Source organism: Myotis daubentonii, chromosome 2 (assembly GCF_963259705.1).
Source record: "Myotis daubentonii chromosome 2, mMyoDau2.1, whole genome shotgun sequence".
Taxonomy (NCBI): domain Eukaryota; kingdom Metazoa; phylum Chordata; class Mammalia; order Chiroptera; family Vespertilionidae; genus Myotis; species Myotis daubentonii.
The window spans coordinates 13901177-13915490 of NC_081841.1; the positions used below are offsets into that span (position 1 = coordinate 13901177).

General features: G+C 49.3%; 1 long non-coding RNA gene across 1 annotated transcript; it reads left to right on the forward strand.

Annotated features, from left to right (window-relative positions):
• The first annotated feature begins 7286 nt into the window (after positions 1 to 7286).
• LOC132227090 (uncharacterized) lies at positions 7287 to 13269 on the forward strand. The gene is made up of 3 exons (XR_009451124.1): positions 7287 to 7715; positions 10836 to 11038; positions 12363 to 13269. It is a non-coding gene; the product is annotated as an uncharacterized LOC132227090 (long non-coding RNA).
• The last annotated feature ends 1045 nt before the right edge of the window (positions 13270 to 14314 follow it).

Here is a 14314-nt window from a genome sequence, read left to right on the forward strand (position 1 = left end):
TGGAGTACTGGAAATTTTGTTTCTTTACCTGGGTGCTGGCTATATAGGGATGTTCAGTTTGTAAAATTTTAGTAAACTGTATTATGATAATTGCATTTTTCTGTACATACTGTATACTTCCATCAAAAGTGCCAGTTGGCTCCTGGAAATTATCAAGAGGAATATTTTGTAAAATATATGATTAAGTAACCCCTAGGCTGTACAATTGAAACTAATAAAAAATAATATTGAATATAAATTGTAATTTTAAAATTTTTTAATTATTATAAGTATTTTAAAAGGTGGATGTGAAAACAATCCTATCTAATAAAAGAGAAACATGGTAATTGGCGTACAACCACTACCCTTCCCATTGGCTAATCAGCGAGATATGCAAATTAACTGCCAGCCAAGATGGCGGCCGGCAGCCAGGCAGCTTGAAACTAACATGAGGCTTGCTTGCTTCAGTGACAGAGGACTCCAACGTTCCCCGCCTGCCGCTGCAGGCCTCTGAGCTGGCAGTTTGAAACATAGTTACAAAAATAGAAACTAAACAAAACCCCAGAAACCAGCTTTCAGCTAGCCGGGATCTCAGACCTGGAGTTGATACAGAGTTTCGATTGTAGAATCTAAACAAACCAGATGCCTGCTTTCAGGAGTAGAGGGCTAAGAGCTGGAGCCTCAGAGCTAAAGCTGGCTCAGAATTAAAAAAGAAAAAAAAAGAAAAGAAAAAAAGGAGCAGTTGGGAGTTTCACTCCCAGCCTGAAAACAGCCCTCAGCCCCTCACCCAGACTGGCCAGGCACCCCAGTGGGGACCCCCACCCTGAATGGTGTGTGACCAGCTGCAAACAGCCATCATCCCCTCATCCAGGCTGGCCAGGCACCCCAGTGGGGACCCCCACCCTGATCCGGGACACCCTTCAGGGCAAACCAGCCAGCCCCCACCCATGCACCAGGCCTCTATTCTATATAGTAAAAGGGTAATATGCCTCCCAGCACCAGGATCAGCGGAGCCGCGAGGCCTCCCGGCACCGGGATCAGCATGACAGGGGGCAGTGCCCAAACCCCCTGATCGCCCTGTGGCTCTGTGTGTGACAGGGGGCGGGGCCACAACCTCCCTATCGGCCCTGCTCTGTTCCTGACAGGGGAAGGCGCCCAACCCCCTAATCGGCCCTGCTCTGTGCCTGATATGGGGGAGCTCCCCAACCACCTGATCGCTCTGCGGCTCTGTGTGTGACAGGGTGCGGCGCCCCAACCCCCCCACCCCACGGGCCCTCCTCTGTGTGTGACAGGGTAGAGCCATAACCTCCCCATCGGCCCTGCCCTGAGTGTGACAGTGGCGGCGCCCCAAACCCCAGATCGGCCCCGCTCTGTGGGGGTGATAGAGGGCGGCGCCCCAGCCCCCTGATCCGCCCTGCTCTGTGCGTGACAAGGGGGAGCTCCCCAACCCCCTGATTGGCCCTGCTCTGTGCATGACGGGGGTGGCGCCGCAACTTCCCCATTGACCCTGCCTTGAGTGTGACAGGGGGCAGCGCCCCAACCCCCCAATCGGCCCTACCCTGAGCGTGACTGAGGGTGGCATCGCAACCTCCCAATCCGCCCTGCTCTGTGCATGACAGGGGGTGGCGCCCCAATTCCCCAATCAGCCCTGCTCTGAGCCCGACCAGGGGCTGCACCTAGGGATCGGGCCTGCCCTCTGCCACCCGGGAGCAGGCCTAAGCCAGCAGGTCGTTATCTCCCGAGGGGTCTCAGACTGCGAGAGGGCACAGGCCGGGCTGAGGGACCCCTCCTCCCCCCGAGTGCACAAATTTTTGTGCACCGGGCCTCTAGTCCTATATAATAAAAGCCTAATATGCTAAATGTCTGGTGATCTGGTCATCTGTTCGACCAATCAAAGCGTAATATGCTAATGATATGCTAAGGCTGCTCAACTGCTCCCTAGGACATGCACTGACCACTGGAGGCAGATGCTCTGACCAGTAGGTTAGCTGGCTGCTGGGATCTGGCTAATCGGGACTGATCGAGACGAGCCGGACATGCCTTGGAACCCTCCCACAGTCCCTCCCCAGATAGCCAACCTCCCCCATCCCTCCCCAGCCCCGATCGTGCACTGGTGGGGAGGGCTCCAGGGCATGTCCGGCTCGTCTTGCTCAGTCCCAATTAGCCGGACATGGGGTCAGTTAATCATATATTTTACAAAATGTTCCTGGCCTGCGCCCTCTTGCAATCTGGGACCCCTCAGGGGATGTTGGAGAGCCAGTTTTGGCCCAATCCTGCAGGCCAGGCCAAGGGACCCCACTGGTGCACGAATTCATGCACCGAGCCTCTAGAACAGTGATGACAGTGTCAGAGGTGACACGGGAACTCATTTTTTTGGTTGATTTTTCTTTGTTAAATGGCATTTAAATATATAAAATAAATATCAAAAATATAAATCTTTGTTTTACTATGGTTGCAAATACCAAAAAATTTTTATATGTGACTCGGCACCAGAGTTAAGTTAGGGTTTTTCAAAATGCTGACACGCTGAGCTCAAAAGGTTTGCCATCACTGCTCTAGAAGTAAATAAATAGTAGAACATGGATATTGGAAAAATCCTGAAGATGGTACAGTGGAGCCTTGACTTACGAGTGTCCCGACTAACGAGTTTTTCGAAATACAAGCCGTCTCTCGGCCGATTTTTTGCTTTGAGTTTCGAGCTAAAATTCGGGTTATGAGCCAGCCTCAGATACCCCACCGCTAGTTGGTGCAGCGAATGTCACAGTGAATGCCACAACATCAGCCCAGCATCACGTGTCTCACTCATTCACTTTTTGATTTGACATACGAGTAATCTGAGTTACGAGCTCCATCAGGGAACGAATTAAACTTGTAAGTCAAGGCCCCAACCCCCAACCCATAGCAAGAGACCTAAAAACAAGTCTTTCTCTCTTTCCCAATAACTCCCTTGCCCCACCCTGCTTCCTATGAAAACCTTCCTGATAAGATTCTCTGGAAGGTATCCTGGCCCTGAAAAACTGCACCCTTTTAACTTCATAGTCCCACCCTCTTTCTGTCTATAAACACCTTCCATTTTGTACAACTCATTGGAGTGACCTTCTAGTTGCTAGTTGGGATACTGCCTGATTCATGAATCACTTAATTAAAGCCATTTGGATTTTCAGATTTACCCAGTTGCATTTTGTTTTTGTTTTTTTAAATATATTTTTATTGATCTCAGAGAGGAAGGGAGAGGGAGAGAGATAGAAACATCAATGATGATAGAGAATCATTGATTGGCTGTACCCTACTGGGGATCATGCCCGCAATCCAGGCATGTGCCCTCGATCGGAATTGAACCTGGGACCCTTCAGTTCACGGGCTGACGCTCTATCCACTGAGCCAAACCAGCAAGGGCACATTTTGTCTTTTAACACTTCTTTACCAACGGAGTTTGAGTTGGTGTGTCCCAAATTTGACTTGTTTTTAGGTCTCTTGCTATGGGTTGGGGGTTGGGGACCGGGCCCACATGATAGATTACCTTACTGGTGCTTGCCTAGAAAATTCCAGACTGGTTGATTGTGTTTCTGAAAAAGGTTGACGCTGCAATTATGTCACGTATTAAATCAGGTTTGGTATTGTGGTAGGCAGTTAGACAGACATGAGCAAAGAGCAAGGACGGTAGGCCAAGTACAGAAGGTCACCAGGATGGAAAACTCCGGGTGCCTAGCAACGGGCAAAACAAAGACCTCGCCCCGCAGGATAACCTTTCTTCCCCTAACATATCACTGGTCCTGAGGCTTAGACCTCCTGACTTTTTAAATCGCTGGTCATGAGGCTCATCGGACCCACCTCTGACCTTTCCTCCCCTGGCATGTTGCTCATTATGGAGGTTAGACTTCCTCAGAGGGAGAATGAACTAAGGGGTCGGAGAATAGTCCTTAAGCAGTAAGCTCCCAGGACAATGAGCTTCTGACCTGCATCAAATATGTCTAGGCCTCAGTTGTATTTCAGCTCCAGGCCCAGAAAAGCAGCAAAACCAGACAAGTGATGCCATGGCTGATCTCAGGACCAGCTGTCCTGAGTAATGACTCCCTGTCCTGGCACCATCCAATCAGTAGAGACCATGACCCTGAAAGGACACACCGGCAGAGCTGATGAGTATTCTATTGGGATCCTCCCCTCAGACCTCCAGATAAATACCCTCAAGCTGGAGGACCCAATGTGCTCCCTCCCCCCAGGAGTGTTCTCCTTACCTCTCTTTTTTCCTAAGCTCCACTGGCCTTTCTTTCGCCTCTGGAACTTATTTCCTGAGCCCCTTTCTTCCACAGCTCACATATTCTACCTGACTTTCTAAATAAACTTTCTCTTATAGTTTGAGTCTTGACTCTGAATTCTTTCTTAGCGAGAACTCAAGCACTGAGGTTGCTGAACTAAGGTCCAGTCTAACTCCACCAACCTAACCTAGTGCAATTTCACCACCAACAGTATCATGGGCTTGCAGCACCAGTGACACCATTTTACTTTTATTATATATATACACAAACACATACTAGGGGCTTGGTGCACAAAAATTCGTGCACTCAGAGGGGGTCCCTCAGCCCGGCCTGCACCCTCTCGCAGTCTGGGACCCCTCGGGGGATGTCCGACTGATGACTTGGGCCAGCTCCCCAGGGGACTGGGCCTAAGCTGGCAGTCAGACATCCCTCTAGCAGCCCAGGAGCCCTCGGGGGATGTCCACGGGGAGCGAGCCTAAGTTGTAAGTCGTACATCCTTAGTGCTGCCACAGAGGCGGGAGAGGCTCCTGCCACAGAGGCGGGAGAGGCTCCCACCACCACCACTGCGCTGGCCAGCCATGAGCTGGCTTCTGACTGAGGGCACTGTGGAAGCACACTGACCACCAGGGGGCAGCTCCTGCGTTGAGCATCTGCCCCCTGGTGGTCAGTGTACATCATGGTGACCAATTGCTCCCCGTCATTCCTCTGTTAGTGTCAATTTGCACATTACCCTTTTATTAAGTAGGATACGAGTATATAAATTTATTTCAGAGAGGGAGAGGAAGAGAGAGACAGAAACATCAACGATGAGAGAGAATCATTGATCGGCTGCCTCCTGCACACCCCACACTGGGGATTGAGAGGCCGCAACCCAAGCATGTGCCTTGACGGGGAATCAAACCATGACCTCCTGGTTCATAGGTCGATGCTCAACCACTGAGCAACATGATCCGGGCCAGTGATGCCATTTTAGGCCTGTGGTTTTGTTTCTCAGAAGAAACTCAGGTGATGGCCCCATCCAAACTTCTCTCCCATTCTCCCTTCCCCCCCCCAGCTCAAGTCCTCAACTCCAGCAGGATGCAAACCCTCACTCTGTCCAGGTAGGTTTCATCAGCTGCTCCCCCTTCAGACACCCCTGCCAAACCCTAACTCTTTCCAGGGAGCTGCTCTCTCCACTTGGCTATTTCTACCATTCCTCTTAGCCCTTCACCATATGCTGCCTTGTAACTGAATCACAAGAGACAGATCCCACAGCATTCAACAATTCCATCCATCGAGCAAGTTAGGTGTCTGGGTTTCACTTTTCACACCTCTATAAACAGGGAGCGGGGGAAGGACAGTATAATGGTCATAATCTGAGCTTTGGCGTCAAACTGCCCCAGTTTGTATCCCAGCTCCACCCTCACTAGTTGTGAGACTTGGGACAAGTTTCATAACCTCCTTGTGCCTCAGTCTCTCCATCAGTAACATGGGGGTTATGATAAACCCCTTAGAGTGCTGTTGGTAAGGGAAAAGGTTATCCGTGTAAAGTGCTTAAGACGGTGTTCAGTAACTGTTACCCACGATGACCATCATCTGCAAAGTGGAGCAAACATGAGCCCCTTTCTCATTTCAGAGATGAACTGAAAGGACACAGTGGGATGGTGGTGGGGGAAATGTGCCTACGACTCGAGGAGGGGGAGGGATCTGCCTGGTAACATCAGGGCTCAGGAGGATGTGTGTGGGCAAGGGGGGTACCCACGCCCCATCCTCCCCCTTTGGCACTTAGCCTCCTTTGATTCGGGTGCTGTCACTCTCAGCTCAGAGTCCTGGCTTTTGGGGAGGTGAAGGTAGATTCCCCGCACGGAGCCAGATGTGTGGTCCCTTCCTCTCTAATATTTCTTTGGGAACATGGAGTTTGCAACAAGGTTTGCCCAGCTTGAGGGCAAATGAGAAACAGTGAGCCCGGCGCTGGCTCCGTGGTTGAGTGTCGGGGTTGCCGGCTCCATCCCCAGCAGGGGGCGTGCGGGAGGCAGCTGATGGATGGTTCGCTCCCATCATTTGATGTTTCTCTCTCTCTCTCTCTCTTTCATCAATAAAAATAAAAATAAAAATAATAAAATAAAATAGCCCTCGCCGGTTTGGCTCACTGGATAGAGCGTCGGCCTGCGGACTGAAGGGTCCCAGGTTCGATTCCGGTCAAGCGCATGTGCCTTGGTTGCGGGCACATCCTCAGGAGGGGGTGTGCAAGAGGCAGCTGATCGATGCTTCTCTCTCATCGATGTTTCTAAATCTCTATCCCTCTCCCTTCCTCTCTGTAAAAAAATCAATAAAATATATTTTTAAAAAAATAAATAAAATAAAATAAAATAAACACAGACCAGCGGTTCCCCCTGGTTTCCGAGCCTCTGTGTGTTCCGGCAGGCGGCCCGCACTGCCTCCTTCCACCTCCTGCCTCTCAGAGCTACCGGGCCAGCCCCGGCCAGCGCCTGCCTCTGTGTCTCCGGGTAAACGGAGGTAGGTCACGTTTCTCCGTCGGCGGGGCATCCGCAGGGCAGGTTTCGCCCCTTTCTGGACCCTCCAGGTTGGCGCAGGTCGGCCCGCGACGACGGCCACGTGCAGCCAGGCCGAGGGCTCCGGGATCACCATGGCGGGCGCCCAAGGTCCTCCCGGGCCCCACGGCCCGCCTTCCCCTCGGTCGTACCTGACGAACCGCGGCCCAGGTCTCTCTTGCCTTTGGCCTCCGGCTCAGCCTGCGCGGCCTCCCTCACGTCGGTGGTGCTGCCGCAGCTGCCCATGGAGCGCGACGCCCGTGAGGACTCCTGGGCTGAGGAACTCCGAGCGGAGACCGCGCGCCCCCTGCTGGCCGCGGGTGGTGGGCGTGGCGTGGCGTGGCGGGCGGTGGGCGGGGCCGGCGAGGACGGGTGGTGGGCGTGGCGGGCGGGTGGTGGGCGGGACCGGCGAGGACGGGTGGTGGGCGGGGTGAAGGGGACGGTGGGCGGGGCTTGAGAGGCGGGGCGGGCGCTGGGACTCCCGGGTTCCTACCCTCTTTTAAGCTTGTGGATTCTTTTTTTAAATATTAAAACGCGCTCACTAAACATAAAACAGAAAGTGCATAGTGGAAAGAAGAAAATCAAGAGCAGCATCAAAATATGATCGTGAAAACTGCTGTGTTTACTATTTGTTCCCGTTTTCCCGCCTCCTTGACTAGTTTACGCCAGCTTTTCATTGGGCACAGGTATCTCCCGCTTTTCGGAATTGCAGGCTAAGCCACTTCGCTTTCACCAGAGACCTGCCTTAGTGCCTGTTTTCACTAACTGGAAGAAATGTAAAGAGCATTTCCGGGTCTACGAAGCGATAACGTTCGGCGTTTGTTTTACAGCGAGCTGAGCATTAGAGAGGCGGTGCGCACCCGGGCACCCGAGAACGGCCCCGCCACGCTCCTTCCCTGGGAACCACATTCAGCATCTCAGGAGCCAGCTGTGGCAGCATTAACTATTTGTGAGCATCTTGCTTCACCTCCATTTATTGTGTGCCTTCTGCTTTTACTATTATGTTAGTGTTCTTCTAGGTTTTATGTGGTATTTGGTATGATTTTGTAGGTTATTTCCGGGAGGGGGACTGCTAAAAAATTTCCTAGGACTGCTAAAAATTTTTTTCCTTTTCAATGAATGGCAATTGCTACTTTTGGATGGAGGTGGGGGTGCTCTACTAGCATTTTCCACCCAAATAATGGCCTGTCTTCCACCCTCTCCTCAGGTTTTGCCAATGAATGAGACTTACACAGACAGTCTTATTTTAAACAGAAGGCCTAGCCCTAGCTAGTTTGGCTCAGTGGATAGAGAGAGTGTCTGCCTGCGGACCAAAGGGTCCCAGGTTCGATTCCAGCCAAGAGCACATGCCTGGGTTGCAGACTCAGCCCAGGCCCTGGTCAGGGCCAGTGCAGGAGGCAACCAATCCATGTGTTTCTCTCACATTGATGTTTCTCTCTGTCTTTCCCTCTCTCTTCCACTCTTTCTAAAAGATCAATGGAAAAATATCCTGGGGTGAAGCTTAAAAAAAATAAACAAAAACAGAAGCCTGTTCACCCACCCCATCCTCACCTCCACGTCCACCTCTTATCTTGCACTTCGGTTTTATATAGCACTGACAGCCTTAGTCGGTTTGGCTCAGTGGATAGAGCCTTGGCCCACAGGCTGAAGGGTACCGGGTTCGAGTGTGATTGAGGGCAAGCACCTCAGTTGCAGGCTCAATCCCCGGCCCACATGTTCCTCCTCCCAGAATAGCACCTTTGCTTCCAGCCCCCCTGGTTGCAGTGAGCATCCTTGTGTTTAGAGCTCTAAGGCTCCCCTTACACATTGTCAAATGGCTTTTCCAGAACGATGTTCCCCATCTGTACTCCCAGTGGTAATGAACCTGGGAGGGATTTTTTTTTTAAACCAAAAGCACATTGTGCCACATCAGGTGGGGTCATGGTTCTCCACCAATGCAGTGCTTTGTTTTTCCTTCTTCCAAGGAAGTAACATATGTTAAGCATCCAGCCCAAATCCGGCCTTGTTCTAGGGTTACAGGGTGTCTAACCCAAGTTTCCTGCTCTCCATGAACTCCCATCCCAGCTGAGCGTTAGTGAACTTGTCTGGTCACCAGATGTGTGGTAGTGGTGCAGGCCCTTTGTTTTTATCTGGGTTTGTGGGCAAGCTTGTTTCCTGCTTTTCTTGGGAGCAAACCAGAGGCAAATGCTCTTGGAAAACGCTGGGTGTTTATTTGCTTAAATACAGAAAACAAAAGCTGAACCAAAGCCTTTTAAAAACGGACACGGCCCAAGGCCAAAGTGAATCTGAATAACAACCTTCATCCAGGTGTTTGCAGTCTCTGACAGCAACTAATAGAACTACACGGGGGCCTTTTAAAAGCCAAGAAAAGTTCCCTCCCTCTCTGAGCCAGGTCCACATTTTTCTTTGTTCAGTTCAAATGATTTGTTTCAGAGAATTTTTTAAGAACATGCTGTTCAACTTATGCTAAAATTACTATGTTGTCAGCAACATTCCAGTTGGGGTTGTCTTTTCTTTTTCTCTATTTAAAGCGCACATTTAACAAAAATGATGGCTTTTCCTTTTTTTTTTTTTTTTTAATACCTAGGAGAAGGTAGCTGAGAGTCATGTGCTTACCTGAGTCATCCAAACATACACCAACCATCTCTGAGGCACTTAAGATGAGCCAGGTACCCTGCTGAGTACTTTATCCAGATCATTCCGTGTTATCCCAAGAGCCCTATGTGGCAGGGACTATCATTATTATTATTCCTGTTTTCCAGGTGAAAATCCTGACCCTCGGTGGGTAAATTGCTTAGGATCACAGGGCCCGAGACTCCAATTATGGCACAAGGATCTAGTCCCCTCCACTGTGTCTGGTTCCCCTCGCATCCTGCCTCTGTGGGGCAGATCTGTGCCATCTCTGCCCCCTCGTGACTCCCCCCAAACCTGTCTCCATACAGCACACGCATTTGACGCTACCTATAGGCCAACCAGTCAGTGTGATGGGACCTAGGACTTCAGAGGAGAATAAAACAAAACTCCCTGCGTCACTGAAATGTACAGGGATTCGGAAGAGAGGGGACGAATCCCTCAGCACACCATGCAAGGAGGCCCTCTAGTGATCTTCCTCTCTCCCTGCTCTCCCCAGAGCCACGTGCACAGTGAAGCCAGGCCACCTTGGGGCCCTGAGATTAGGAAGCTGGCTCAGCTGCCTGCCACCGCCCTTCTTTGGCTAACGTACCTCTCCTCATCTTTCAGGGCTGGGCTCACTGGACCAAATGCTTCCGTCATTGTTGCCCTCGGCTGCACTGTCGATACCCCCTCAGCGCAGCTCCAGAAGGTCTCTTCTAGGGGCCTTCCAGGGGCAGAGATGGTGTAGAAAAAGAACAGCTTCACCGTAAGCTTGAGAAAAGGCTAACTCTTCCCATCAAAGACTGGAGGTGGCTGGGAGGCTGGGAGGAGCAGAGAAGTGAAGTCCCCCAAGCTACCCTCTGACACCAACCATGTTTTCCCCACTTATAAAGGCAGGTCCGTGTGTGTTTAATTCACCTTTGTGTCCCCAGCACCTGGCTCAGTGCCTAAAAGAATGAATGTGAACAGCCTATCACATGACATCAATCATCAATTAGACACTGAAAAACATCCTAGTTGTTTGAGTTTTCTGGTTGTTTGAATTTGCCCTGGGAATTAGATTTTAACGCAATTTACCTAGCCCGGCTGGCGTGGCTCAGTGGTTGAGTGTCAACCTATGAACCAGGAGGTCATGGTTTGATTCCTGATCAGGGCACATGCCCAGGTTGTGGGCTCAATCCCCAGTGTGGGGCGTGCAGGAGGTAGCTGATCAGTGATTCTCTCTCATGATTGATGTTTCTATCTCTTCCTCTCTGAAATATATATATATATATGTACATATATAGCAATGGGAAAAATATCCTCAGATGAGGATTAGGGAAAATAAAAAAATGAATGAAAAATAATAATAATAAATAAAGCAATTTCTCTATTATTAGAACTTTTTGCTTGAGTCACACATGCACTCCATGTTCCATTCTAAAGGAGAGTATAACACTGGGTCACCTGTTTGTAGGACTGCCTGTGCTCTAGTCATCCAACACAATGAACTAAGTACGTCAGGCAAGATAAAAATAACATGCACGCTGGTTTTGCTGTGGATGGAAAGGTAGACAGCAGCACTGCTTGTGGGAGATGCACCTCCTGATGCCTCCAGTCAGAATTGCCTCCTGCCTCAAGAAGTTCCCACGGCCCTTGTCCTGGCCACTGTCATCCCAGGTGAGAAGAGCAGAAAAGCAGGCTTTGTCATGAGACAGAACTGAACTTGAGTCCTGCTCTGGCAACCAGGAGCTGTCTGTTGCTAAGCTTCTCTGGGCCTCCACCTTCTCTATAAACCGAGACCTATTTTACTATCTATATGGCAGGGTAGCTATGAAGAGTAAGAGTAAACACTCAACATAATTGGCACCAAGGACACACTCCACTGATGGGTGGTTTCTGCCTCCCCTTGGGAGCTGTGATTCCAGGTCCCCTGGAAAAAAGCTCCAAATACTCTTACATTAGTAATAATAACACATGGGCATTATTATGCCCGTGTTGCAAATGAGGAGTCCGAGACTAATGTTGTTAAATAGGTTCCTCTGTAAAAGAGTGGCCAAACTAGAATTTCCTCCCAATTTTATCTGACTCCCACGTTGGTGACAGATGCTACACACTATTGCCTCTGAAGCAGCTTCATCTAGTTTATCATTTTCTTGGCCTGGCTTTGTCTTCTGATTCAAGAACTGTTTCCCCTGCCATTTTAATCCTTATTTTCCCCCGTGACTCACAGTTGGCTGAACACATGGTTAGGACTTATTCTTGCTTCAAGAATAGTGTTTTTATTTTTAGAGTAAAGCATGCACAACATAATATTGTTTTTTTCCCCTGAAATACGAGTTTACACCAAAAAATAAGGCTCTCTCTCCCACCTTACTCCAAACCCCAAATCTGCCTGCCTGGAAGCAACTACAGTTAGGTGTTTGTGGATCCTTCCAGAAAGAATCTTTGCATTGATAATGAGGGCACAGCTTTACGGTGGGAATTGAGTCCTTTTCCTGTATCAGGCAAATGAAAAATTAATGTCAGTGATTTTGCAAATCAGTCAACCTCTTGGGGGTGGCGGGGGGGGGGGGAGGCAGATTAGCCTGAATAAATACTGAGGATTAAGGATGATCAAAAGCCAAGCAATTTGGGAACAGAACTTTAAAGTCTGAGCTTCTGGACCCACATGTCCCATGGAAAGATGCTCTTGCAACTAGACTCTATATTTTTAAAAATATTGTGCGCTGCCTAAAAATATTGTCCTGAGGAATCTTTACATACAGAGTAATAAAAGAAGAAATATGGAACCTAGGAGTGACCACAAATTAATGATGTTCTCACAAAGGAGACTTAAACAATAAATCAAATATACCAAGGGGTTATATATAGAACTTACTTATTTCTCAGATATTTAGATGCTACAATTAGTTCCGAGCCTCCTGTGTGCCAGGAGCTGGGAAAAGGAGTTCAGCAACTACGCAGTTGTTATTTCTACTTCCCTCTTTATCTGTCCTTCCAGCTATTCCATTATAATTATGTCATCCGAGTCTCCCAGACCCCAACGAGGTCCAGCGAGATAAAAAGACTCACCCAGGTCAAGTAGCTAACCGTGGCAGAGTGAGGACCACAACCTGCACCTTCCGCCTGCACATCCAATGCACTTTCCCCGACACAGCTGCAGCTCTGAGAGCCCAGGACCTAAATAAAGTCCATGAGAAAGTCTTTAATTGCTGCAAGGGAACTGCTCATAAAATGCCGAGGCTCCACACCCATGTTCAGAGCAGCAGCATTTGCAACAGCTGAATGGTGGAGGCAAGCTACGTGTGTATGGATGGATGAATGGATAAATAAAATGTGGTAGCTACACACAATGGATGACTATTTAGCCTTAAAAAGGAAGGACATTCTGACACATGCTACAATATGGATAAACCTTGAAGACATGCTAACAGAAAAAGACAGCCTGAAGAGGACAAATCGTATGATTCCACTTACAGAGAAGTATCTAAAGTAGACAAATTCACAGGGACAGAGTAGAATGGTGGTTGCCAGGGGCACTAGGGAGGGAGAAATAGAGAGTTATTGTTCAGTGGGCACAGAATTTCAGCTTGGGAAGATGAAGAGTTTTGTGCATGCAGATGGTGGTGGCGGTTGCACAACCATGTGAAGGTACTTAATGCCTCTGAACTCTACGCTAAAAAGTGGCTAAAATGGCAAGTTTTATGTTATGTGTGTTTTACCGCAATTTTTTTTTAATTAAAAAGAAAAAATGCTGAGACTCCTCTAATACCAGCTCGGACAGGACAAAGGGCGAGAGGCAAGGACAGACTCTACGGGAGTGTGCCCATTGGGTCTCTTGCTGGAACAAAAATGATGTGTGCAGTGGACATCCGGACCCATATGACTGCCCAGCATCCCCTTCCTCTTCCTTCTGCAAACAGAACCCTTTTTTCGGGCGGAGGAACCCAGACCACGAAGTTCAAGGGAACCCAGACCAGGCCAGTCACATACCCCATCACTAAGGTCATGTCATTTGAGTAAACAGAAGCTTAGGAAAAGTAAGTCATTTTTCATCAGAATCTGTTCCTACATCGGTTCAAATGCTAGAGTGGTTTTCCAAATATGTCTGGAGATTCTGTCACACTAGTCCCTTCCAAAGGTGGAGCCCAGCATCCCCGCCCATAAATGCAAGCTGAAGCCAGTGACTCATTTCCAACTAAGAGCACGTTGCATACATGGGGGCTGTGTGTCATCCAGGGCTGGATCCTAAGTGACATGTGGCTTCTCTCTCAAATGCCTGGCCTTGCTCTAGAGGACGTCAGTGGCCGTGTTATGGGAACCCTCATGCAGCCCAATGGAGAGGTCCACTCAGTGGGCAATGAAGGCTTCCTGCCAACAACCAGTGCAGAACGGAGGCCTCCCGCCAGCAGCCCCATGAGTGTTCCCTGGGGGGCAAAACCACGCCCCTTCCCATTGAGAACTACCTGTGAACTGCCTACAGGGCCATGTGGCAAGGAACCCTAGATGCCCTCCAGAAGTCACAGCAGAAAGGAATGAGGACCGCAGACCTACACAGCAAGGACTTGAATTTGCCAGCAGTATGAACGAGTTGGGAGGCAGATTTTCCCACAGAGCCCCGGGGTGGGAACTCAGCCTGGCTGGTACCTGAATTTCAGTCTTGAGCTGGGAGATAGTAAACGGGTGTTGTTATAGCTGCAGAGCTTGTGGTGGTTTGTTAGGCGGCAGCAGAGACCTTGAGTTCCATGAGATGTGTCTATATTGTTATAATCATTTCCTCCACTCCTTTCCCCCGTTAAGCCACTTGAAATAGGTTTCTGTTATTTGCAACTCAAAATGTCCTAAGTAGAACATGACCTCACCAGCCGACTGAATTGCACAATTGATTGATCTGTATGTTTCACTGTATATAAATTCCACCCCAATTAACAAGAAAACAAGAAACAATTACCT